The sequence below is a fragment of the Leopardus geoffroyi genome, chromosome C2, assembly GCF_018350155.1.
Source record: "Leopardus geoffroyi isolate Oge1 chromosome C2, O.geoffroyi_Oge1_pat1.0, whole genome shotgun sequence".
Taxonomy (NCBI): domain Eukaryota; kingdom Metazoa; phylum Chordata; class Mammalia; order Carnivora; family Felidae; genus Leopardus; species Leopardus geoffroyi.
The window spans coordinates 13,474,837-13,501,936 of NC_059333.1; the positions used below are offsets into that span (position 1 = coordinate 13,474,837).

At 45.4% G+C, this 27,100-nt stretch overlaps 1 long non-coding RNA gene across 2 annotated transcripts in view; it reads left to right on the forward strand.

Annotated features, from left to right (window-relative positions):
- Nucleotides 1–18,434, forward strand: part of LOC123575915 — a 69,031-nt gene extending 50,597 nt beyond the window's left edge. The window contains exons 1-2 of one of the 2 annotated variants that reach the window (XR_006701084.1): nucleotides 5,803–7,026; nucleotides 17,203–18,434. This is a non-coding gene — a long non-coding RNA (uncharacterized LOC123575915). Of the gene's footprint in view, nucleotides 1–5,802; nucleotides 7,027–17,202 lie in introns of those variants that run through there. The other variant, XR_006701083.1, reaches the window with a different exon arrangement.
- The last annotated feature ends 8,666 nt before the right edge of the window (nucleotides 18,435–27,100 follow it).

The window sequence follows — 27,100 nt, forward strand, 5'->3', positions numbered from 1 at the left end:
CCAAGATTAACGAGACCGATTTCACAATTGTAGTTAAAAAATCTCTTAGACAATTTGAGGCCAAAACCTCCTACATCTTTGATGTGCTGTCGTGAGATTTCATCAGTATTCGTCAAGATGTTAGCCTCTCGGGAAATAGGAGATTGAAATTTAAATATGGTTTTTGCTGAGCCGGGTCTAAAGTTTCTTAATCATCTATCAAGTCTATTTTGAGGAAAGAAAAAAACTAATAGTTAACAAATATTAGAATATGTATAAAGTATTATAAATAAGCAATGGATAAGATGTTATGCATAGTTACAGATACTGTACAAGGTAGTTTAGATCTGCATTCTAGCACCTGTGTAGCCCTCCAGTTCCCACCCTGTGTTTATGTGCTTCTCAGTTGGGGCTGCTTTGACAAGACTCTCCTAGACCGAACTTCAGGTTCATCTGGGGCTTCTTCTGGACATTGATCTTGACCCCCACCCCCTCCCAGTTTTAGTAAGAGTCCTGCTATGTTACTTTAAAGAGACTCCCCCATCCTTGCTATCTGGTCACTCTTGCTCTCTGATTACGTTTCCCACCCACAACCTTTGAGGTACAGGTCCTTGGATGGCCTTTAGTAGGAATCCTGTCGGGGCCGATTTAACAAGAATCCCCCTATCTTCCTAAGTTCCCACCCACTGGCCCCCTCACGCTGCTCCTCGACTAAAACTCCCCACCTGTCGGGGTTGAGCCGGCTGTGTCTTCCCTATTGCAATAGTCTTGTCACCGACAGCAATCATCCTGAATAAAGTCTTCATGCCATTTTAACCAGAATCAGAATAATTTTTTCTTGACACCTTTTTTTTTTTTTTTTTGAGAGAGAGAGAGAGAGAGAGAGAGAGAGTGTGTGTGTGTGTGTGTGTGAGCAGGGGAAGGGCAGAGAGAGCGAGACACAGAATCTGAAGCAGGCTCCAGGCTCTGAGCTGTCAGCACAGAGCCCAACACGGGGCTCAAACCCACAAACCGTGAGATCATCACCTGAGCCAAAGTCGGAGGCTTAACCGACTGAGCCACCCCAGGCGCCCCGTTCTTGACAGCTTCTTAAATCCGGTTATCATACCTGGTGTTTGCTAATCTCTGTTCTTTTCTTTCCATACGCCAAGCCCTGAAATCCCAATTTTTGTTCTTCAGGTGCCTCAAGCCCCACTGTTTAAATTTGGTCTTTTGTTTTGTTTTGTTTTATTCTAATGTTTCTCAGCTCATTTTAGCCAGTCTCATACCTGGAAACCTGCGAGGGCCCAGAAGGAGAGGGAGAGGAACCAGCCTCCCACCCCAGGCAGCCATCTGTCCACTGTGTCCCTGCTCACAGCCTCATTAGGCACGCATGGGCACACGCACACATGCACGCCCCCCGCCCCGCCATGCCCATCTGCATGGCACTTGAGGTATGTCAGCTACCCCAGCACTCTCAAAGTACCCCCGAGACTGAGTCTCTACTTTGTCCCAAAGGATTTGGAGAACCTACAGTCATAATCACTTTTGAATTCTGTTCAACTGCACAGACCTTGACACGTGCAGGTACGTGAAGAATGAATGTGACTACAACACACGTAGATAGTTCACCAAGCGGTAAAAGAAGGAAAAACGAATTTCTCTCCCTTCCAAACAAGCTTGTGAAATGCTCCACAGTTCACAGCCTGGTAGGGACAGGGGATCCTTCTGCACTGAAACACAGGTCCCAGGGTGAGGAAGGTCTCTAAGATGTGTGCCTGTGACCTGGGGGCCTGCGGGGGGCCTGGTTGAGCCTGATTGATGGTGGAGGGGAGAGCTTAAATCAGTGTGCAGAAGCTGGCTTCCTCCCCATGCCTCCCACCCACCCCCAGCCCGGTTGTCCCTGTACAGTAAAACCTTGGATTGCGAGTAACTTGATCTATTAGTGTTCCACAAGAGGAGCAAACATTTCTAATAAATTTTGACTTGATAAACGATATCTTGCAAATAAGCCATACAGGATGCCGAATGTCACATGATCACAACTGAGCCAATGGTTCTTGAAATTCACTTTGATACACAAGTGCTTTGGATGACAAGCCTGTTTCCTCAGTGAATTATGCTCTCAAGCCAAGGTTTTACTGTATTCTCCATTGTGTTCCTTTTCTAGGGCAGCTGTAACAAAATGCCACAGACAGGGAGCTTAAACAACATTTATCATCTCATAGTCTGGAGGACAAAGTCCAAGATCAAGATGTCGGCAGGACTGGTTTCTTCGGAGGCCTCTCTCCTTGGCTTACAGATGGCCGCGTCCTCTCTGCGTCCTCCCATGGTCTTTCCCCCAGGTGTCTCTGTGCCTTTCTAGGCCCTGATCTCCTCTTATTAATAAGGACACCAGTCATGTTGGATTAGAGGCCATCCATATAGCTTCATTTTACCTTAATCACCTCTTTAAATGCCCCAGCCCAACTACTGTCACATTCTGAGGTACTGGGCGTTAGTACTCCAACATATGAATGTTGGAGGGGAGGACACACATCAGCTTCTAACATCTGTCTCGGTAGGTGTTGTCACCATTCAAGACCATGAGACAACAAACACAAGACTCAAAGTTAACCATGTTGTGGACAGTTTGGAGTGGAGTAGGAGTTTGGAAAAGCTGGGTCCTTGAAGACATCAGTGCCCATCTCCCTCCAGACTACTTGTTAAGTGAACAATGAGTGTACCTATGGTTTAGGTCCATTATGCAACGAACTCTCCTGCTTCAGTAGCTCCCCATCCCCTTGGTTATGGAACTGGAACTCCTTAGCAGATCCTTTAGGACTTTCTTTCTGCTCAGTGTCTGGTCTCACCTTCTGTCTCCAGCTTCACCTCCTCCATGCATCCCTTGGGCAGAGTCAATCCTTTTGCTGAGGGCAATTAATCAAGAGAGCTGCAGGGAGAGCAAAAGGCTGAATGTTCATTTCAGGGGCTCGGAGAGGCAGAGGTATGTGTGAAAGGCACAGAGGAGCCACAGCCCTAGAGTAGGAGGAAACTCTGCTAGCAGACAAGCTCATTGGATGGACACAAGCTTTGGCGAAAGAGTAGGAGGTCTTTGAAGAGACACAGGAAGAATGACAGATCACAAGGTTAAGGAGAGATTACTCTTCCTCCCACAAAACAGGAACCACGGCAAATTGGAAGGCGTGTGTATTCCCTTCCTGGGGCTACCATAACAAACTACCACCAGCTGGCTGGCTCAAAACACCAAAAATGCCTTCTCTTGCAGTTCTGGAGGCCAGAAGTCCAAAATCAATGTGCCAGTTGACAGAGTTGCTTCATTCCTGGAGGCTCAAGAAAGATTCTAGTCCATGCCTCTATTTTAGCTTCCGGTGGTTGCCAGAAATCCCTGACATTTCCTGGCTTGTGGTCACGTAATTCCAGTCTGTGCCTCCACTCTCATATGCTCTCTTCCCACCACGTGTCTCTGTCTCTGTGTCTCTTCTTCTCATAAGTACATCAGTCACATTAAGGATCAACCCCACTCTAGTATGACTTCATGTTACTTTACATGTCTCTCTCTCTCTCTTTTCTTTTTAAGTAATCTCCACCCCCATGTGGGGCTCAAACTCACAACTCTGAGGTCAAGAGACACATGTTCTACCCACTGAGCCAGCCAGGCACCCCATACATCTTTTTTTTAATGTTTATTTATTATTTTTGAGAGAGGGAGAGAGAGTGTGAGATGCTGGGGAGGGGCAGAGAGAGATGGGGACAGAGGATCCAAAGCAGGCTCTGTGCTGACAGCATCGAGCCCAGTGTGGGGTTTGAACTCACGAACCATGAGATCACGAGTTGAGCTGAGATCAAGAGTCAGACGCTTAACTAACTGAGCCACCCAGGTGCCCCAAATACATCTTGATTTCATACACAAACAAGGTCACACTCACTGGTACCAGTGCCGTAACCTGTGCGGGTTCCTTCTGAGAGCCACGAGAGAAAGATCGGGTCCGGGTCCCTCTCCCTGGCTTGTAGGTGGCTGTCTCCTCTGTGTCGTTTCACACGTCTTCCCTCCATGTGTGCTAGGATTCAGCATGCCCTTTTGTGGGACACGATTGAATGCTGGACAGTTCTTTGGAGTGTTCCTTCCTGCTAAGGGAATGTCCTGAATGGTTGCTCTTGACTGCCTGAGGGCTCTCTGATTGGAGGCGCGGTGGGTGGGGGGAGCAGGGGGGGGATTTTTCATGACACTTTTTTTTTTAATGTTTATTTTATTTTTGAGAGACAGACACAGAGTGTGAGAAGGGGAGGGGCAGAGAGGGAGGGAGACAGAATCTGATGCAGGCTCCAGGCTCCGAGCTGTCGGCACAGAGTCTGACTCGGGGCTCCAACTCATGAACCTTGAGATCATGACCTGAGCTGAAATCGGCAGCTTAACCAACTGAGCCACCCAGGCGCCCCAGTGACATTTTAAACAATAGTCTTAAAGATTGGTTGTTTCTTTCTCTGCTATACGGTGAGCTATCTTCTTGTGTCTTAGTCATTTCATTTTTTTTATGCTGCACAGCTCCTGACATCATTCCGAATAGGGTTTCAGTAGAGGTCCATGGAGCTTACTGGGGTTTTTCTGTGTAGTCCCGGCAGCCGGCCTGGTGCCTGGCATTTATAGTAGAGGATGTGGTACATGCTGGGAATTGGGAGGCTAGACTTTCAGTTGGACAGATGGAGTTCAAGTCCCAGCTTTGTCTTATTTTGGCTCTGTGGCCCTGGATTAACCCTCTAAGCTCACCGTAGAGTGGGCTCCATAAGAGCACCCCAGGTGGTTGTTATAAGGATAAAAGGATGTAATGCAGATGTAATGTTCAGGGCAGTGCCTGGCTCGTGACACATCGTGACACATGTTTAACAAGTGCACACATGCAAATGTATTCACTTGAACTGTGTGGAATCACAATGTCCCCACTCCCGAAATGCATTTACCTTTCAACATTTCAGTGTGGACCATAGAACTTGGGGGCAGTGCCTGCATTTTCCTTTGGCGAGTCCAGTGCTCACATACTTGCCCAGCCTTAGCGAGCACTAGATAACCCTCCACCACTGCCCAGCCCCCTCCCCGTGGCGTGGCCGGCAGCAGGAAAGGCAGAGGAAATGCCTGGGCCTCGCTCATCTGAATGCAGCAATCATCTGATGCAACAGTTCATTTCCTTGGTTACGAACTTCGCTTTGGTTTGTTTGATCTTGGACTCCAGGTCTGGGTTAGTGCGTGTGTTTCACAACTCGACTTGGGGAGAAAAAATATCAGAGGAAGAGCTACTTGGCCAGAGATACACCTTGTTTGAGACACACCATCAAGGGAGTAGGTGGGGTCTTGTCTGCCTAACAGCCCCAAGAGAGGGTGGAGAACGTTTGCTCCTAGCGTCCTTGGCAGATCGTCCTTGGCAGATCGGTGCACAGAGAAATGATGTGATGCTGGGGCAGGATTCCACCTGCTGAGGCAAACTGAGGGGCTAGGGAGGGAGCAGGGAAAGTTATTTCCATTCTCAACCTGGACGCCCCCACTTTGCAGGATCTGATGGACCTGGGTTGACAGAGAGCCTGCAGAATAATTTTAGGGTCAGCCCCGGGTCAAAGTGGATTTGGGGTCCCAAAAGACAAGAGAATGAAGCCAGGGCAGAGGGGCTTGATTTCACATAAAGCTGGCTTGAGACCAGCGAAACAGACCTAAAAAGACCCTCACCTGCCACCTCTGGGTGGAAGACAGTGGTTGGAGCTTGCAGAGGAGGGTCTTTGCTCCTCTGAGTTGACTCTGAGATTTCCTCGGAGTGTGGGGCCAGGGTGGGTGGGGCAAAGGAGATCGATGGGGCAAATACAGCTACTAGATTACAATCCTTTCATTTTCAATAATGAAGATGAGAGTTACCATTTGTGAGATTTGCTGTATGTCAGGCCCCAGATTAGGTGATTTCCATGTTATCTCTGATCCTTATAACTCTGAAGGTGGACCGCCTGGGTCCATTTATCCACGACCGCATAAGAAACCAACCCCAAAACAGCAACACGAAACTAGTCATTTTATTAACTCAGAGACTCTCTGGGGTGGGATTTGGGAAGAGCATCCAGGTGACTGCTTATCTCTGTTCCGTGATGACTGGGGCCTTAGCTGCTGTGTTCCAGCACCAGTTCTCCCACTCCAACTACCACCAATCATATCCTTTATAATAAATCAGCAAAACAAGTAAAGTTTTTTTTCCCCCGGCTTCTGTGAGTTGATCTAGAAAATTGCCAAACCGGAGGTGGGGGTGAGGGCAGTATGGGAACCTCACATCTGTAGTGAGCCGGGCAGAAGTATGAGTAGTCTGGACTTCCCGTTTACAGCTGGCATCCGAAGTGGGACTGAGCCCTTTCACTGTGGGTAGATGACGTCAGCCCTTTAGCTGCATGCATAGTATCAGCAAGGGATTGAATTGTTGGACACCCAGGTGGCAGAGAATTGGTTGTCGGTGTAGAAAAAAAAACTCCACACGGTCTCCCATAAGCTTCTACGTGCCAACTCTGAGTTCTAAGCCCAATCTACTTTGATTCAAGGCTCTCCTCTGTCCACAACATTGCATCTCGATACCAAAATCTCCAAAGCTTTGGGTTCCCTTTGCGTATCACCTTCTCTTGCCATCTGACCGTCATCTGACCTTATCACGATCCCTTTGATTCTCTTTTATCATCCGTGAAGCCATTTGTTCTCAGATTTCATTTCTGCCTGGAAACAAGGGACAGACATGTCCCTGTGCACAATGCATTCCCTTCGGGGTCCCAGGCCACAGGCATAGATGAGGGAGCTCTGGGGACAAGACACAGAGCTGACACTGACACCCCCCCCCCTTCATTTTCTCACAGGAGACAGGTGCAGACAGGGAGCTCACTATTGGGATAACACTGCTGTCTGCTTTAAAACACATGAGAAGTGAATCCTTTGCCACGTCGGGTACTTAAATATTTTTCCTTATAATCAACAAGCAGCCAGCTTTGCCACTGGATGAGGCACTGTGGTTTGAGTTCACAGCTTAAAACACTTGGCTGTGGTGGACCCACCAGGTCAGTAGTTACATTTTCTTGTATAAATGCAATTTGCAACCATCCCCATATTGGTGGTTTTGTCGTTCACACATCTTACATATTTCCCTCTTGAAGACCTGAGGATCTTTTATCATATACAATATGCCTCTAACTTCCTTGCTTCCACCAAATTTCAGCCTAACATCCCTGTCCCCTCCTGACTGAGTCATCCCTTTGTCCTATATCACTTGAAATCTCTACGTCCTCTTTTATTGATTTGAACCTGGTTATTCACATCTTCCGAGGCTAAAAGCCTCCTCAGTAGGCTGCTAATGTGTAAGAAATTATCAGAAATGTGCTGTCTCAGCTGCAGTGAACCAACTCAGGAGACCCAATGCCATCCACAGCACTGATGGGTGTATTTCAGAAACCTGCCATTAGCTTTTAAGCTTCAACATCTTCCCCAGGGCAACCTGGCAGTGCAAATGGGAAAATACAGTCAATTGTTCCAAAGGGGTTTCTATTAAGATTTCCCAATATCCCATTTCTCTTGTGCAGTAGAGAGCGGACGGGTTGGGAGACACGCTACCTGGGGTTAGGAGCCTAGCTTCTCTACTTACTGGCTGTATGACCTTGGGCACAGAGTTTAACCCCTCTGTGCCATAATGTTACCTACCTTGGAGGATAGTTGTGGGGGAGGGGGTTTGCAGGACATAAGACAGGTAAAGAACTTAGCACATAGAGCCTTTAAAAAATGTTAGCTATTATTTTTCCCATTTAATGGTAGAAGTGAGCTAGTTTCCTGTTGGAAGAGAAAAGAGGTAGAGAAGCAAAGAGGAAGGGAGGGGCTGGAGTAAGGGGACAACTGGGGAGGCCATGGGGCTGGGATGACCGTCTGGAGGATTTGCCCATAGATCTCAAGCAGCACTATCCCAGAGACATTCAGTGCAATCCACAAGTGTGAGCCACGAATGCTAGCTGCATATGGAATTTTAACTTTTCAAGTAGCCACACTAAAAAAGAGAGAGGGGTCGTCAATTTTAGTAATGCATGCTACATGCAATTTATTCAACCTGGTATTATAACCAAATTTATAACGAGATACATTATTTATTTTTAAAAAAAAATGTTTGTTTGTTTGTTTGTCTAGAGAAAGCGTGAGCAGGAGAGGAGCAGAGAGAGAGAGAGGGAGACAGAATCTGAAGCAGGCTCCATGCTGTCAGCACAGAGCCCAACACGGGGCACGATCTCACCAACCATGAGATCACGAACCGAGCTGAAACCAAGAGTTGGTTGCTTAACTGACTGAGTCACCTAGGCACCCTGAGATACATATTTTAAATGTTTATTTATTTTTGAGAGAGAGAGAGAGAGCGCGTGAGCAGAGGAGGGGCAGAGAGAGGAGACAGGATCCCAAGCAGGTTTCGCCTGCTGTCAGAGCAGAACTGGACACAGAGCTTGATCCCGTGAACTGCTAGATCATGACCTGAGCTGAAATCAAGAGTCGGATGTTTAACCGACTGACCCGCCCAGGCGCCCCTATAATGAGATGTTTTAGATAACTCAGTATTTCACGAAATATACCGACCAATGCACAGAATCAATCTAAAAATATTAATGTGATCTTTTCATCTGCTTTTTTCATACTGAGTCTTTGAAACCCAGTTTGCATTTTGTGCTTATAGCACTTTTTTTTTCTCTATGGTGGTATGATAGTTTATTTGCATATTTTAAGCTGCTTCAGTTATTTTGCCATTATGAATAGTGAACATATGGACATCCTTGCACATAAATCGGTCTGTTAATTTCCTCAGAAGTGAAATTTCCATGTCAAAGAGTAGAACATTTTTAGACTCTTTTAGACTCTTGATCTATTTTGCAAGTTGCTTTCTAGGGATTTTTCCCTGTTTACATTCCCATCAGCTGTGTATGACTTCCATCAAAAACAAAAGTTTGTTAGCTTGAATCATAATAAACAGTGTTTTAAACTTCCCTTCATTTAACTTTTTAAACTTTTAATGGCAGTTTTAATTTGCTTTCCTTTGATTACTTGCAGGAGAGAACACTTTAATGTTTATTAGCCATCTGTATTTCCTCTGGGACTTGTTCATTCTACTACTGGGGCATTAGAACACCATCAATTTTTTGTGTACTTTATATGTGATCTTTATTGATCTTTATTTCCCATTTTTATGTGGTTTTAAATTGTATTTATACCTATAATTTTATAAAAGCTGAAGCTTTTTACAAACTAGCAACTGGTGGACATTTAAGTCCTAGAGATCTAATGCACAACATAGGGATTATAAACAGTATTATATTATAAACTTCAAAGTGGCTAAGAGACTAGATCTTAATTGTTCCCACCACAGAAAGGAAATTATAATTATGTGATGTGATAGAGGTGTTAGCTGATCCTATGGTGGTAACCATATTGCAATATGTATAATGAATGTGTCAAACCAGTAGGGTGTTAACTACATTTCAATAAAAATGTTTTTTGTTTGTTTGTTTTAAAAGAGAATGTTTCTAAAAGTACCTACCTTGGGGCACCTGGGTGACTCAGTCAGTTAAGCCTCCGACTTCGGCTCAGGTCATGGTCTCGTGGTTCATGGGTGCGAGCCCCACGTTGGGCTCTGTGCTGACAGCTCAGAGCCTGGAGCCTGCTTCAGATTCTGTGTCTCCCTCTCTCTCTGCCCTCCCCTGCTCGTCCTCTCTCTCTCTCTTTCTCTCAAAAGTGAATAAACATTAAAACAATTTTTTTTAAATGAATAAACATTAAAATTAAAATAAAAGTACCTACCTAGCCTGAAGGTCATTTCTTTTTGATTTTTAAATTAGTATTTGTCAAAAAATATTTCAATAAAAATGTGGGGTTTTTTTTGTCTTTCTTTCTCTCTTTTTTTGTTTAAGAGAGGATATTTCTAAAAGTACCTACCCAGCATGAAGGTACTGGGTTTCTTTTCCTTTTTAAAATTAATATTTGTCAAAAAAAAAAAAAAAAGCTAAATCTTTTAATTTTTTGTAGTCAAATCTGTCCTTCTCTTTGCGATTTCTTCTGTTGCTCATGCTCAAAAGTCACCTGGTTTCCTGTAGATGCTTCTGCTTTTAACTCTTAATCCTTCAGGAGTTTATTTTGATAAGTGAGATCCAAGACTGACACCTATTCCGCTACCCACCCACGATGGCCTTACCCTTATGGCACATCTTCATTCAGGCCAGCCACCTTGCAAGTGCTCCATGGCCACATGTGGCCAGTGGCTGCCATATTGGATAGTACAAGGCTAAAGATCAAGACATTCATTCTCATTTCTCTGAGTATTTGCCATGGATTTGCAAGCACCACATAGAGAGAATATTTTTAGCAGCTGTTAACAAATTGCAGCTCTAGGCAGCAACCATCCGGCTGGCTGCTGCCGCTGTTTTCGTATCCGGTATTTGTCCCCTGTCATGACGTCGCCTGATTTCTTTTAAGGTGTTGGAGCATTTCTTTTAGCTTCCCACTTGAGGGCTGATATTTAAGGGCCTGTTTTGGTTCCATCCTTCGCTTTGAATTCATGTAACCCATGGCAACAGTAAGGTTCCTGAAGCCGACTGCTGTGTTCGGTTCCTACAGCACTGAATTAAGAGTCTGAAAAAAGCCGTCGGCAGCAGCAAGGAAGAGGGCCGCAGGGCCGCAGGGAGACGTTGCTTTGGCAAACTCGGTGGCATTGGTAGCCACACACCCTCCAAAGGGGCACGTGAGTCCTCCTCAGAGCCTTCATTAGTGGGGTGAAGTCCTGAGAGCAGAGTTTCACTGAGGCCAGGATCTGAGGGTTGAATCCACATGAGACGCTTGGCTGCAAATGGAGAAGCAGTGTTTCCACAGCCACAGCCTGCGTCACCCACCTGGGTCAGTCTCTCAAAAACCGAGTTCTTGGGGTACCTGGCTGGCTCTGTTGGGAGAGCATGCAACTCTTGATCTCCGGGGTCGTGCATTCGAGTCTTTCCCTCTCTTTCTCTCTCTCAAAACAAACAAACAAACAAACAAACAAACAAGTTAATTAGTTAATTAACTACAAAAAAAAAGATTTTTGTATTCTTTTTTTTTTTTTTTTTTTAAGATTTTTGTATTCTTAAGTAATCTCTAACTCCCTTTGTGGGGCTCAGACTTACAACCCTAAGATCAAGAGTTGCACGGTCTCCCAACTGAGACAGCCAGCCGCCTTCCCACCCTGCCTTTCTTAAACCATTCATCCTCCAAGCCAGCCCATTTAATTCTGGACAGTTTCCTTGTTAGCAAATGCTCTGTTACAGCAAGGAAAAATCTGATTTCTGTGTTTTCCACCTAGTGGTTTCCTAGTCTTGAAAAGTGACTCATCCCTCTCCTTTAACAATTTTTTTTAATGTTTATTTATTTTTGAGAGATACAGACAGAGCATGAGCAGGCAAGGGGCAGAGAGAGAGGGAGACACAGAATCCGAAGCAGGCGCCAGGCTCCGAGCTGTCAGCACAGAGACCGACGTGGGGCTTGAACCCAAGAAACACGAGATCATGACCTGAGCTGAAGTCAGACGCCCAACCGACCAAACCACCCAGACGCCCCTCCTTTAACAATTTTTAAAACTACGTATTTGTTCACAACAGTGAAATCAGCATCTCCCTGTTCTGGCCAGTCCCACCCCAGAGTATCTCTTTCTAGACTTTTAACTCTTTCTTCTGGTAGATACCTAGTACTGCTCTTTCTTTTTACTTTTTATTTATTTTTTTTAATGTTTATTCATCTTTGAGAGACAGAGAGAGACAGAACATGAGCGGGGAAGGGGCAGAGAGAGGGAGACACAGAACCTGAAGCAGGCTCCAGGCTCTGAGCTGTCAGCACAGAGCCCAACGCGGGGCTCAAACTCATGAACTGCAAGATTATGACCTGAGGCGAAGTCAGATGCTCAACGGACTGAGCCACCCAGGCACCCCTGATACTGTTATTTCTTTGTTTATGTTTGTATTTACAATTTTATTATGAAAAATGTCAAGCGTATGAGCATTATAACAAACTACATGTACCCATCACCCATGACCCATCAGTCACGACCAGCTCACAGCCAATCTTGTTTTATCTAGACTCCCATACTCTAACCCTCCCCTTTCTCCCACTGCTGGGCCCAGGACATTTATAAGTGTTTCAGATACAGCTACTTCTTTACTTTGCACTTTGGACATTGTCTCTTGGGTCTGCGTTAGTCCATTAGGGATGCTGTAATAGAATACCACAGACTGGGTGGCTTATAAACAACAGAAATTTGGGGCACCTGGGTGCCTCAGTCATTTGAGTGTCTGACTTCAGCTCAGGCCACGATCTCGTGGTTTTGAGTTCAAGCCCCACATCTGGCTCTCTGCTGTCAGTGCGGGGCCTGCTTCGGATCCTCTGTGCCCCCCCTCTCTCTGTCCCTCCCTGATTGCGTTCTCTCAAAAATAAATATGTGTTTAAGACAACAAAAAAATTAACAGAAATGTATCTCTCACAGATCTGGAAGCTGGAAAATCAAGATCATGTCACTGGCAAGTTCAGTGAGAACTTGGTTAGCTCACTTGAAGCCTATGAGACAAAAGGGAGAGGGGGGCTCCCTGGGTCTCTTTTATAGGGCATTTATCACATTCATAAGGACAGAGTCTTTCAGAGGCCTCCCCTAATACTAGCACATTGGAGCTTAGTATATTGATATGTGAGTTTGAGGGGGACATAAATATTTGGTCTTGAGCACGGTCCTAATGTACAAGAAGAAGATCATTTAGCATCTTGAAAGCATTTACTGCTCTTTTCTTTTCTTCTCATTCCAATAGTTACATGATGATTTGGGGTTAAACTGATGTTTCAGAGTTTACTTACTGTGATTATACAAAATGTCAGTTATCAGAAAGCCAAGTGGTCTACCATGGCTGTGTTTCCTTTTTTGTACAAGATTTTGCTCTTCCAGAAGATTGTAAGAATTTCTTTTTCCTAACAGTCCCTAGTACGCATCCTCCCCTTGTCACCTGGTTCATTATGTGGCACTAGGAGAAACAGAACCAATAAGAACAACAGGATATATATATGGAGAGAGACAGAGACAGAGAGATTTTTGAGAGAGATTTGGAGAGAGAGAGAGCTCACGTACAAAACTCAGGATGCAATTCCAGAAGCTAGAAGACAACAAGGCAGTGTCTTCAAAATTCTGAAGGCAAATTCTTTTTTTTTTTTTAAGTATATTTATTTATTTTGAGAGACAGAGTGAGCGGGGGAGGGGAGGAGAGAAAGGGAGAGAGAGAGAATCCCAAGCAGGCTCTATGCTGGCAGTATGGAGCTCGACGTGGGGCTCAAACCCATGAACCATGAGATCATGACCTGAGCTAAACTCAAGAGTCAGATGCGCTCAATCAACCAAGCCACCCAGGTACCTTGAAGTCAAATTATTTTCAACCCAACATTCTATACATGATCAACCTAATTCTCAAATTTCTTATGCATATGATTTGTCTCTGTCTCAAAATCTGTCTCTCTCTGTCTCTCTGGTTCCCTCTCTCTCTCTCTCTGCCTTCAGGAACTTCCTTTGTCTGCAGACTTTGAAAATGCCATAATGACATGTCTTGTAGAGGTTTTCGTCTTCTTGCAGGGTGTGCAGTAGGCTCTTGTACCAGGATATTCAGTTCTCAATTCCTGAACCATCCTTGGAATACTCAAGTTCATGAGCATTTTCTTGAATTTTTCTGTGGTAATTTCTATTTTCTCACTTCTTGCTACAATTTGTATGATTTGGATGATGACACCTCATGTATTTATCCTCTATAAGTTTTTTGTTGTTGTTTGTTTGTTTGTTTGTTTATCAGATCACTTCTGTTTACTTGCTTTGTAATTTTTTTCCCCTGGGATATTTCCACAATTTTATCTCTCGATGCATTGGTTGGGTTTTTATTTCAGCTATAAAATATTTTTAATAGAATATTGTGGGTTTTTTTAAGTTTATTTATTTTGAAAGAAAGAGAGAGAGGCAGAGAGAGAGGGAGAGAGACTCCCAAGCAGGGTCTGCACAATCAACCCAGAGCCCAACACAGGGCTCAATCCCACAAACCATGAGATCATGACCTGAGCCAAAATCAAGAGTTGGATGCTTCACCAACTGAGCCATCCAGGCTCCCCACTAGTATATTGTTTTTATTTTAGGGACCCAATATTATCTTCTTACTTCTCTGAAAAAAAAGTGATTATGGATTTAAAATTTTTTATTATTCTGTTCTCTGGTTTGTCTCTGTTGCCTTCCAAACTTCAAAACACATCTGTTTGGTTTTGGTCTTTGCTTTCATATTGGACAACAACTAATTGTGGTCATGGGACAGTGCTGGCCAGTGAGCCACAAAGGAAAGCAGCTAAGAACTGCTAGGGAAGCATTTCCTCTCTTGGTAAGAGGGCAGTGTGACCTGTCCACTTCTTCTCATCTTCTTGCTTTGAGTTTAGATGAGATGCCTGAAGCCAGAGAAGCCATAAGGTGGTAGTTCTCAAAACTGTGAGGACCCCTGGGGATCCTCAAGAACTTTCAGGGGGGGTCATCACAACTATTTTTTTTTTTAATAAAAATTTGTTGAGTTTATTTATTCGTTTTGAGAGAGAGAAAGCACAGGTGGGGAAGGCAGAGACAGAGAGGGTGAGAGAGAATCCCAAGCAGGCTCCGTGCGGAGCTCGACGTGGGGCTCAAACCCATGAGCGGCAAGTTCATGACCTGAACTGAAGTCGGACACTCGACGGACTGAGCCACCCAGGTGGCCCAAAACTAGTTTAGCAATAATAGTAAGACTGTGTACAGTCACAGCTCGCCCCCCTGGAGTCTGTCTTTCCCTCGTGGCCTCGTCTGCTTTGTTTCCTATCACTCACGTCACGCTAACGACACGAATGTCTCTAACAACACGACCAGAGGATGATGCAGAGTCTTCTCCTCTGGCTTTGGTGAACTTCATTCAGCAAAGCCCACCCCACGCTGGCTTCAGTTGGGTGGGTGCGGGGAATCACCCTGTTGATGGGTTTGGTACAGATGGACGTTGTAGTAAACTGAACATTCTAGGCCTTTTGCGTGAGATCAGCTATTTTTTGTACACTTGGTATTCCGAACCTGTGGGCCAGACTTTACTTTATCCTGATGAAATTTCAAATGTTAGATTTCATCCATTATTCCAGCCTGTCAAGATATTTTCCAATCTTAATTCAATCGCCTGGGATGGCGTTGATCCCTCTGAGCTCCTGATAAGCCGCCATCGCAGCCCACAAGCACTAACAGTACCAGACCGAAATGGACGTGCTCTGTGGCTGGCAGGCTGGTGCCCACAACCACTGCTCTGTTCAGATAAAGACAGAACGGATGGCGGAAGGGGGCCTAATCAAGGATTTGGTATTTAAAGGATAAAGTCTCTGATCCTTTTTTCTTGTACTTCTGGCTTTCAGTTCAAGGACTCCATTTCTGGACCTTTTCCCCAAAGTGTGTGGACCAGAGATGGGAGTTCTATTTTTTTTTTTTTTTAATGTTTATTTATTCTTGAGAGAGAGAGAGAGAGAGACAGAGTGTGAGCAGGCTCCAGGCTCTGAGATGTCAGCACAGAGCCCGATGCGGGGCTCGAACTCCCGAACCGGGAGATCATGACCTGAGCCGAAGTCAGACGTTTAACCGACTGAGCCACTCAGGCACCCCCCCCCCCCCCCCCCCAGAGATGGGAGTTCTAAAGGAAAGTTTCCGATGCAAGTTTCTGAGAGGGCCCAGATATATTAAACATAGAAGTAGTGGCTTTCAGGACACCTGGATGGCTCAGTTGGTTAGGCGTCTGCCTCTTGATTTCTGCTCAGGTCATGACCTCCCAGTTCATGGGTTCGAGCCCCGCATTGGGCTCTGTGCTGACAGCCCAGAGCCTGCTTGGGATTCTCTCTCTCCCTCTCCCTCTGCTCCTCCCCAGCTTGTGCGCACACATTCCCTCACGTGCTCTTTCTCTCTCAAAAATAAATAAATGTTAAAGAAGAGAGAGGTAGTGGCTTTCTGGTCACTCTTTTTGACTTCCTTTTCTACCCCTAGAGTCACAAGAAACATGACCAGGTTGGTAGGCTTTTCTTTTCTTTTTTTGTTTTTAATTGTTTTTTAATGTTTATTCTTTGAGAGAGTGAGAGACAGTGTGAGTGGGGGAGGGACAGAGAGAGAGGGACACACAGAATCCAAAGCAGGCTCCAGGCTCTGAGCTGTCAACACACAGCACGACGAGGGGCTCGAACCCACAGACTGTGAGAACATGACCTGAGCCGAAGTCGGACACTCAACCGACTGGGCCGCCCAGGCGCCCCGGGATGGTAGGCTTTTTGAGCTGCATTAGGCAGTGTATCAGAAATCAGCCACCTTAATTGTCCAAGTGGAGAAACTGAGGGGGCAGTGAAATCGAGTTCCTGGCCAGGTTCGCCCTGTCGCAGGGCGACGGAGCCAGGACAGGAACCCCCCATCCCTTTGCTCCACACTGAGCCATCTCAGTCAGGTGACCATGATCATGTTACTGCTGCCACTTCCTAGAGAATTCATGTGCATCCAGAATCTGGGAGGAAACATTAGTCTCTTATGAAAATATGCAAGAATAGGGCACCTGGGTGACTCAGTCGGGTAAGCCTCCAACTTCGGCTCAGGTCATGATCTCATGGTTTGTGGGTTCAGGCCCCGCGTCGGGCTCTGTGCTGACAGCTCAGAGCCTGGAGCCTGTTTCGGATTCTGTGTCTCCCTCTCTCTCTGCCCCTCCCCTGCTTGTGCTCTCTCTCGCTCTCAAAAATAAATACATAAACTTAAAACATATTTAAAAATACGCAAGGATAGATTATAACATAGAATGCAAAAATCACTTGGATTTTCAAGATGCAACAGGGATTCCAAGAAACGTGCATTTGCTAGTTGCTTGGGCCTGAGATGCCAAATCTCCCCAACAACACAAAAATAGATTCTTTTACCTCATGAAACAGTCTTGAAGCAGAGAAGACTTCAAATAGACATAATGAATGTAACAGCACGGTTTATAGAGACGTGTCAAAGGGAAGTACATGGGGGGCATAGCATTGTTTCCTTCATACTATATTTATTATGATTATGATTATGATTATGATTATGATTATGATTATGATTATGATTATTAGCTCTATAGAGAGTGTGATCAGTGCACAGAACATAAAAAAAAAAAAATGCTTTCTTCCAGGTAAGAAGCTTTGTAAGGTGACCAGTATGCCACTGAGTCCTGTCTGCGATACACAGCTTCATTCATTTTACTTAATGAGGACGTCATCGGTCAGTTCTTGCAAAATTCCAAAGAGGCAGAAAGGCTGCTTGATTGAGACTCATTTCCCCTGGCTGTGGACTGACTTTATTATCCATAATTAATGGTGAGTAACTCGGTAGATGGTATCCCTTTGTAAGCATGAATTTCTAACCAAAGAACATCTTTCAGCTCCGATCATTGTTCAATTGAATGTTGCCATGGGACTACAGCTATTTATTCCTGCACAGTGTTTTTCCAGAGAACTGTGATGTGGCTCTGGTGACAGAGTGTATGTTTCATAGCTATGCAATCCTTTCCTTTTTTCTTCTCTCTCTCTTATTTAGCAAAGAGAAACAAAAGACCCTCACCATATGTGTAACATTTCCCATGAATACGTTAGAGTGTCAGAAGGGAGACCGATGCCGGAAGATCCTGGCAGGGTAGAGGCCCCTCCTGACCGTTTCATTTCTGTTTTCATCTGGTGATGTGCTAGAAAGTAGATTTGACATGAAGAACCGAAGATCATCCAGAAATTGCTGAACACCCCGATCGTGTGCATCAGTGGTTCCAAACAGATACATCCTGGAATAATAAGCCCATGGGTTTTAGAGTAAATATGTTCCCTTTCTCCTCCTCAGTCAGGACCCTGGTGCCCGTCTATTTCACGATACAGATGTGCATAGGGAACAGCTGTTGGGTTTGCCTGCCTTTTATTCATCCCATCTTTTTCAGCTAAAACACTTCAGTTTTCTTTTGGGGATCCACCCCTCTCCGGGGGTGACAGTCAAAGTGTATAACAACTGGAATGACATGGGTATTACCACACCCACACAATCGGAATGGATGCTGACTGTGACACCTGCTGAACCCAGATACGCTCATTAGATACTGTTTTGATGAGTCCTGACATCAAGATGCCCTGACCTTCCTTCTCTAAGGGCCAAGCATGGACCGAGCTAAGCCAAACAGACCCTCTGCCCTGAGAATTTGCATGCTGACAGGCAACACACACAAGGGCTGAAAACATGTGGCACAGGTGGGTCCCAAACGTGTTGCCTGGAAATGCCAGCTTCTCGTGTACCCTGCTTCCTGTCCTTTCCAAGACCTCATTGTTCAGCTTTTCCTTTGTTCTATAAACTATATCCATTCAATAAATTTTATTTATTGAGTTACTTATGTACTTCTTATTTATTGCTTATATTGCACCCAGAATTCATTTCTGTTGCTTACCACCAAGGCACTCTAAGACAGTTATTCAGAAAGTAAGATATTAAAGCAAATTTTCTGCAGTGGGAATCCTGTTTCCCTGGGTCATTTTGTTATAAAATTGTAACAACGATCCTGTGGAAGGAAAAAAGCCTTCAAGAGAATAAGTAGGAAGCAGGATAAAAATATAATTAAGAAAAGCAGGATTGTCACGGGGGTGCGGGCAGGGGGAGCATGGGAGGCCTTAGTTTACTCCCTGGTGTGGCACAGGGCTTGACCAGGTGCAGCAGTACTAAACTTTCCGTGAGTTGCTATTTCTACTTGTTTTGCTTGTTTGGTTTGTTTTTTGGTTTTTTTTTTTTGTTTGTAATTTCTTTAAAGTGGCTTTCTACTTCTAGGAGCACCTGACTGGCTCGGTCAGTGGAGCGTGCAACTCTCGATTTCAGGGTTTTGAGTTTGAGCCCCACGTTGGATGTAGAGATTACTTTTAAAAATTAAATTATTTTTAAAATCTTCAAAAAATAATAATAGTAAGGGCACCTGGGTGGCTCAGTCGGTAAGCAGCCGACTCTTGATTTCTGCTCAGGTCACGATCTCGTGGTTCGTGGGTTCAAGCCTTGCATCACGCTTTGAGCTAACAGGGCAGAGCCTGTTTGGGATTCTCTTTCCCTTGCTCTCTGCCCCTCCCCCACTTGTCTGCATGTGAATGTGCTCGCTCTGTCTCAAAATAAATAAGTAAACTTAAAAAAAAATAAAGTAGCTTTCCTTTTCTTTTTAAGTTTTTTTCATATATTTTGAGAGAAGGAGAGAGAGAGAGAGAGAGAGAGAGAGAGAGCAGGGTAGGGGCAGAGAGAGAGGGAGAGAAAATCATAAGCAGGCTCCACACTGTCAGCACAGAGCCAGATGGGGGGCTTGAACCCATGACCACGAGATCATAACCTGAGTCAAAATCAAAAGTCGAACGTTTAACCGACTGAGCCACCCAGGCGCCCCAGTAAAGTATGTTTCTCAGCTCTTAGTCACTAGATTAAATCTTCCAAGAACATGTTTCTTGCCCTCTGAGGCACATACGATCACCTGGAGGATCTCATAAGAATGCAGTCTGATTCTCCATTTCCAGCAAGCTCCCAGCGATGCCAGGACTGCTGGGCCAAGGACCACACTTGGAGCATCAAGGATCCAGGTTACAAGAGTCCTTTCCAGCCCAGGTTTCCCAGATTCCCCACTTAGGGGTTGCAGACCACCTCCCTTTGTGTGTGCAGATAACACTTGCCATACCACCCCTAGCCAGCAGGTGTCACCAACGCACTCTAAGAGTCCCCGCTGGACTGATTTCCTTGCGGACCCGTTGATAGGTTCTGAAAGGACGCGAGCCAAGTAACTTTCACAATCTCCAAAGTAAGCCTGTTCCATAGCATCTAGTTATAGTTTGAACCCGCAAGCAAAACGACCAATGAGGGGGATTCTCGGTAAGTGTTTTTGTAACCATTTTTATTTCTGATGTTCAAATCATCTGTTTGGGCCTCACTGTGGAAATCTGGCTCTTGGCCCTTGTAAGGGGGAAGTTAGAGGTGCTTTAGCAAGGCTTGCAGCGGCTTGAGTTTTAGAGGGCTCTCTCATGCATTATCTTATTGCTAGAAGAACCTTCATAATTCACAGATTGGAAAAATAAAGGCACAGAGGGGAGAATGTAGTGACTTGTCCAGCACAACAAAGATAGTGAGGGACAGAAATGAGATTCAAACTTGAAGTTCTGAATCCCTCCATCTTTTTTTTTAATGTTTATTTTTATTTTTGAGAGAGAGGAAGAGACAGAGGGTGAGTGGGGGAGGGGCAGAGAGAGAGGGAGACACAGAATCCGAAGCAGGCTCCAGACTCTGAGCTTTCAGCACAGAGCCCGAAGTGGGGCTCAAACTCACAAACCACGAGACCATGACCTGAGCTGAAGTTGGAAGCTTAACTGACTGAGCCACCCAGACGCCCCCTTAATCCCTCCCTCTTTACCCTACTGTGGATGGACAAGCAAAAAGACTACCAGGGTTCTCTTCTGTATTAAACCTTGTGTGTTTTTTTTTTTTTTTCAGCAAGATTGAAAGGTAGCTAATGTTTATCAGGAATCAGAACCCATAGTTCTGGACATAAATTCTCCCCAAATACAATGATGCACTTTGAATACTATTATCTGAGATTGCAAGGTTTCTATAAACATTGTATTCATTCACTATAACCAAGAGTCCCTGGCCCACATATTGTCACAGAGCTCCTTTTGAAAAGTTTGAGGGGAGGTTGGACATTAGCAAAGAGGTAACATTTTGACTAAATTCAAATTACGCCTGAGGGGAGAGGAGAGGAGTTGATGTCTCTCATCCTGGAGGTTGCAGCCACAGTAAACTGTGAGGGCTCCTCCCGACCCTTCCCCATCACACCCCCCCCCCCCCCCCCACCATGTGGCACAGAGTCCTTGCTGTCACTGGTCTGGCTAAGTGGAGCAGATTCTAGAGCACCAAATCTCAGGATAGGAAGCACCCCTATGGGTGATTGCTAAAGCCCTCCACCCCCAGCTCCAGGAACCTCAAGATCATAATTGAGCATTTTGCAAAAATGGTTTCTGTGGGACGTTAATATGGAGAATTAGGGAAAAAATGTTTCCATGGTCAAGCAAATTTGAGCAACACTTATTTCTTTCTTTCTTTCTTTTAATGTTTTATTTATTTTTGAGAGAGAGAGAGAGAGACAGAGAGCAAGTGGGGGAAGGGCAGAGAGAGAGGGAGACACAGAATCTGAAGCAGGCTCCAGGCTCTGAGCTGTCAGCACAGAGCCCAATGCCAGGCTCCAACTCATGAACCATATGAGCTCATGACCTGAGCTGAAGTCAGATGTTTAACCAACTGAGCCATTCAGGCACCCCAGGCAACACTTATTTAAATGGAGTTACATGCAGGGCTTTTTCATCAGGGCTTCTGGGAATGGGGCGTGTGCCCTGCTCCCCAGTTAGGAGGTTAAAGGAAGCTTTAGTTTCTGCAACATCTGAGGCTTACAAAACACTCCTTGGAAATCCTGGTTCTGTTCATCTTCCTCTGCAGGACAGGCCATGGGGGCAACCTGCAGAGTCTCATGGGGGCCTCCCATTGGGTTTAATGCTCTGCTGTCGCTGTCCTGAGATGCTTAATCAGTGTGGAACAAGGGCTCTGTATTTTAGTTTTGCATTCAGCCCCACAAATGTGTAGCTGGTCCTGCCTGTGGATACCTTCCTTGGAGGAGACCCTGGAGGCCCAGGAGGAGCTGGGTCTTGGCCTAAATGTTGTGGATGCTTTCCCTATTTTTTTTTTTTTTTCTTTCTGAAATTTTCTTTCTTCCTCTTTCCTCCCGTGCTGGCTCTCTTCTCCTTTACTTCTGCTGCTTCCCTTCTCTTTGCACCCCCAGTCTTCTCCTCCCTTCCTTTTACCCTTTCTCTTCTACCCGGGACCGAGGATCCTTTCTTCAGCCTAGCTTTATCAATCACTGGAATAATGTTTGGTTTCCTTAGTTCCCCGTGCACTTTTAATGATGGGAAGTGCTCTATATGTTAGCACATGTTTGTGGTCCGAAGGGCAGTCCGTTACACTGAATCTGTGCTCTGTCGACACAAGGCTGGCGTGCCAGCCCTGCTCTGGCCACGGCTGCATTCTCTAGTTTGCACCTGGCATTCAGGGAGGCAAGCACAGAGCGGAGTAGAAAGCAGGAAGGAAACACAGGGCAGTGATCATTAAAGCAGCACTAATCACCTCTTTTGTCTAAACTTACACAGTCAATGGTGGGCCCCTGGGTGGCTCAGTCCATAAGCATCTGACTTGGGCTCAGGTCATGATCTCACATCAGGTGAGCTCCTGTCCCACTTTGGGTAAATCACGAGCCTCGTTTTTCTCTTTCTCTCCCTTGCCCTCTCTCTCTCTCTCACTGCCCCTCGTTCACTTGCACCCTCTCTAAAAAATAGATAAATAGATAAACAAACAAACAAACAAACTTACACAGTGTAACCTCAGCTCAAACCACTGTAAGGAAGAAGACATATTGTTTTCTTCTAACTGAGCAATATTGCTTACACTGAACAAGAGAGCAATCAAAGGGTGTGAATGGCTTCAGGTATAGCTGAATTCGGGAGTCCAAATGATACCATCTAGACTCCTTTCTTGCCCCCTCTTTATCTGTGATCCCTGCTTTCCTTGAGGGCACATTCACTGTCTAGATCTCTCCACGTGGAGGCCAGGATCATCCCCAAGAGCTCAGCTCACGCTTTCTTTATGGCTTGTGGTCTATAGCAAGTGTCATTCCCCCAGGGGTTCCATAGCACAACTGAAGGGGAGATTTGGATTGGCCTAGCAGGCTATGATCGTATCTGATGAGCCCACCCCTCAGTCAATTACAGTGACCTAGAGATTGGAACGTGCTGGTGGGGGTCATGTGCCCAGCCATGTGGTGGTGCTGGTAGTTCTGGTGGTTCTGGAAGGAAGACCAAGCTCTCGTCAGATCACACAGAATGGGTTCTCTTTAAGAAAGAGGGTTCCTAGTGCTAGGAGAAGGAGAGGAATTCTTGTCAAGCAGACAAAGATTGACAACTCTACGTAACTACCCCCTCTCGGTTTTGTCCCTGGACTCCTCCCTTCCTCCCTTGCTTTGCTCACCTCTGCTTCAGGGTCTTTGGCTATATCACCTCCTTTCCTCCACCCTCCCAAATCCCATCAGACCTTCAAGGCTGAACCCACAGTGAATGCTCAGAAAGTATTTTTGCGGGGGCTGATGGAACACCGAAGTGGTTTCATGAAGGAGGCAGATCTTTTGTTGAATCAAAATGAGTTGGTTCTACTCAAGCTACTTACTTTCATCACTCTTATGTGAGACTGTCTTCTGGTCAAGGTTTTTTAGTTAAAAGGATCAGATTGCGGTGCCGCGGTGGCTCCATCAGTCAAGTGTCTAACTCTTGATTTAGGCTCAGGTCGTGATCTGAGATCGAGCCCTGCGTGGGCTCCATGCTGGATGTGGAGCCTGCTTGGGATTCTCTCCCTTCCTCTCCCTCTTCCCCTCCCCCACCTGCCCCCCTCCTCTAAAAAAAAAAAAGGATCAGACAGACAAACGAGTTAGTATAAATGAAAGGGGGGAGACTAGAAGGAGCTGAGGACATCTCATAGAAGCAAAGAACAACTGAGCCTCAGGGGAATCTGGAAGCCATCAGGCGATAGGATGAGACTTAGTCTTTCTAGTGCTTTGGAAAGAGACATGGTCTCTAGCCCTTGTATCTGTCCATCTGCATGGCTCTCCCGCTTCCTCAGCAAGCTGCCATTGTCTGATGACTCATCACTCTGCTCTGTGGGGAAGATGACCGCCCCAGCCCGGTATCATCATCGTTTAGAATACATTCTCTGGTCTCTTTGTTCGGGTTTCGAAGAGACAGAGAATACATTTGGTCACTGACCATCAAACGTATTGGCTCTCCTTGGGCATGCCCCATCTGTCCAATAATCTGTTCATTAGGGTTATATAGCATATATATGGTTGCCTCAGCCATCGGTGGCAGCAAGGCTCCAAGGAGGAGCTGTGGGCTGGGCAAGCACCCCCAAACATGCCTCTCATGGAAACATGAACAACAGCTGTTCCACAGGTTAAATCAACTAAAGGGAAGAGAAGTTAAATGACTCATGCAAGGCATCCCAGGCAGGGAGAGGTAAAGGGTGGCCTGAGACCCAGCTGTCTGACCCAGGAGCTGCTTTTTCACCCCTTCTAAGGAAGAGGGATGCCCAGAACCCTAAGCATGGATTCATGACTTCACAGTTTTGTGAGTTCAAGCCCTGTGTGGGGGGCTCCACACAAGCCGTGTGGAGCCTTCCTGGAATTCTCTCTCCCTCTCTCTCTGTCCCTCCCCAACTCATGCTGTTTCTGTCTCTCTCAAAATAAATAAACTTTTAAAAATAAAAAATAATGAATTCTGGAATAGTGCACTGTCCAACGGTTACATTAAAATGAGTGGAAGAAAAGTCCTTAACTTGCTACTTAGATAAACATTAAGCACTCAGATGCTAGTATATTTCAGAGAAACTAGGAAGTATGTACTAACTAGGATCTGGGTTGAAAAGATGCACTTAATAGAATAAAATTCAAGCAGACAGCTCTATTGAGGGATTATTAATACGGGCAAGGCATTTTCTAAATTGTAAGGAAATCTTTTATTTCTGGTCATATTAAATGCATTTTGCCCTCCAGAGCTCTTCATCAATTAGGAATGTTCTTAGATGCTCGTAATAGAAAATCTAACTAAAACCAGTTTAGATAATACATTCTGTCTCGGTGAAAAGACTGGGAGTAGGCATTTCCAGGGATGGCTCAGGTGGTCAACCATATCCCCCCGCACCCAGACTGTATTTTTCATTTCACCTGATTTTTCATTCCAGTCACGGTTCTCTTATGGTTTCAAGATGGCTCTGGAAGAAAGAGAAAGAGCACCAGAAAGTCCCCCTCTTGCAGTTGTCCCTTTTGATCAGGAAACACGTTCTCTTTTTCAGAAGAACCCCGGCAGATTTCCCAAAGTGTCAGTAAAGAGACCAGGACACTTGGCCAATGTAGCTGCTAGGGAAGCTGGAAGTGTCACTGTCCAGCAAAATGGAATGAGATCGATATTCTTGATACGCTGACTTCAATCATGATCTATCCCCTGGGGATATGCCAGAGTTGGACATATTCCCCCTGAGCAAAATCTGTGTTCCATTAACAAAGGACACCAAGAGTATCTTTTGCCTCCTCATAGTGAAGACAAGTACAGCTGAAGGCGTTGCGTCAGTGTTAGGCTGTGTGCCTGAATCAAAATGATATTTTGGAATAAGACACATTTCAGCACAAATTACCAGCGAATACATCAAAACTCCTACTTGAAAAAATTGTTTTTTATGTTTATTTTTGAGAGAGAGAGACGGAGAGTGAGCAGGGGAGGGGCAGACAGACACACACAGAATCCAAAGCAGGCTCCAAGCTCTGAGCCGTCAGCATAGAGCACGACATGGGGCTTGAACTCACTAACCATGAGATCATGACCTGAGCCAAAGTCGGATCCTTAACTGACTGAGCCACCCAGAGGCCCCTCAAAACTCCCACTTACCACTTAAGTAGCTTGGGTTTGCAGATACAGTGCTCTTTAGTGAAGGAGTAATTAAAAAAAATTTTTTTTAATGATTATTTATTTTTAAGAGGGAGACAGTATAAGTAGGGGAGGGGCAGAGAGAGAGGGAGACACAGAATCGGAAGTAGGCTCCAGGTTCTGAGCTGTCAGCGCAGAGCCCAACACGGGGCTTGAACCCATGAACCGTGAGATCATGACCTGAGCTGAAGTGGGACGCTTAACCAGCTGAGCCACCCAGGCGCCCCAGGAGTAATTTTTTTTAACGTGACAGTTCTTTTATTTTTTATTTATTTTTGCTTGTTTGTTTTGAGAGAGAAAGAGAGAGCAATGGGGGGAGAATCAGAGAGAGGGAGAGAGAGAATCTCAAGCAGGCCCTGTGCTGTCAGCACGGAGCCCGTCGCAGAGCTCTATCTCACGAACCGTGAGGTCATGACCAGAGCCAAAATCAAGAGTCGAATGTTTAACCCACTGAACTACCCAGGCGCCCCTTAAATGACACTTCTTATGCCTGGTTTATATTAAGGACCTCCATCCATTACAAATGTGTCATTACTTGTGTTAATGTGTCGCGATGTCAACGCCATTGGTTCCTTTAAGAATGAGTGTTACCCATATCCACCAACACCAATTACGTGGTGATTCTCATGGATGGGGGACATCACATTGGGCTGGCTTTCTTCTCATTTTACAATTCATATTCACTACTGGAATAAAAATAAAATAAATTTGTATTCAGGACCTATCAAAGTATGTGTAATTGAGAGATTCACTTCTTTTGGTTTTAATAAAAGGTTATCTGATTTGTTGACATTAAAAGCAAAAGAGAGTTGGGGCACCTGGGTGGCTCAGTCAGTTGAGCTTCTGACTTCAGCTCGGGTCATGATCTCACGGTTCGTGGGTTCGAGCCCTGTGTTAGTCTCAATGTTGTCAAGGGCACCTCACAGAGCCCACTTCAGATCCTCTGTCCCTTTTTCTCTCTGCTCCTCCCCTGTTCTCTGTCAAAAATAAACAAACATTAAAAGAGAGAGAGAGAGAGAGAGTTAACTTAGAAGCCTTGTTCAAGTAATTGAACATTATTCAAAATCTAGCAATTGCCCAAACCTTCCAGGTTTGGGAGGCCTGCTCCCAGGGACCGGAGGCCTGGTGGGGGTCTCTGTACATTGCTGGGCTTGTGACATGTCCAGTGACTGGCCTTGAAGGGAGTGCGGTCAGATCTTCTGGTTTGTTTGTTCGTTTGTTTAAGAAAAAACAGAAATCTGCAACCTGGGGGAAATCCCACTTTTATGAATATTGGCAATGAAGCCACAAAACTTTAAAACACTGAAGGCCACTAGAAATCAGATATACAGGCCTGATTGGGCGGGAGGGCTGTCCCCTTCAACTTTGATGTAAGCCCCTCATTAGAGAGAGAAGATCTTGGAAGCCCAGGGTAGAAAGGCAGCAAGTCCAGAAGCACAGATATTTCCTGGGACCCACTCCAGGCCAGGT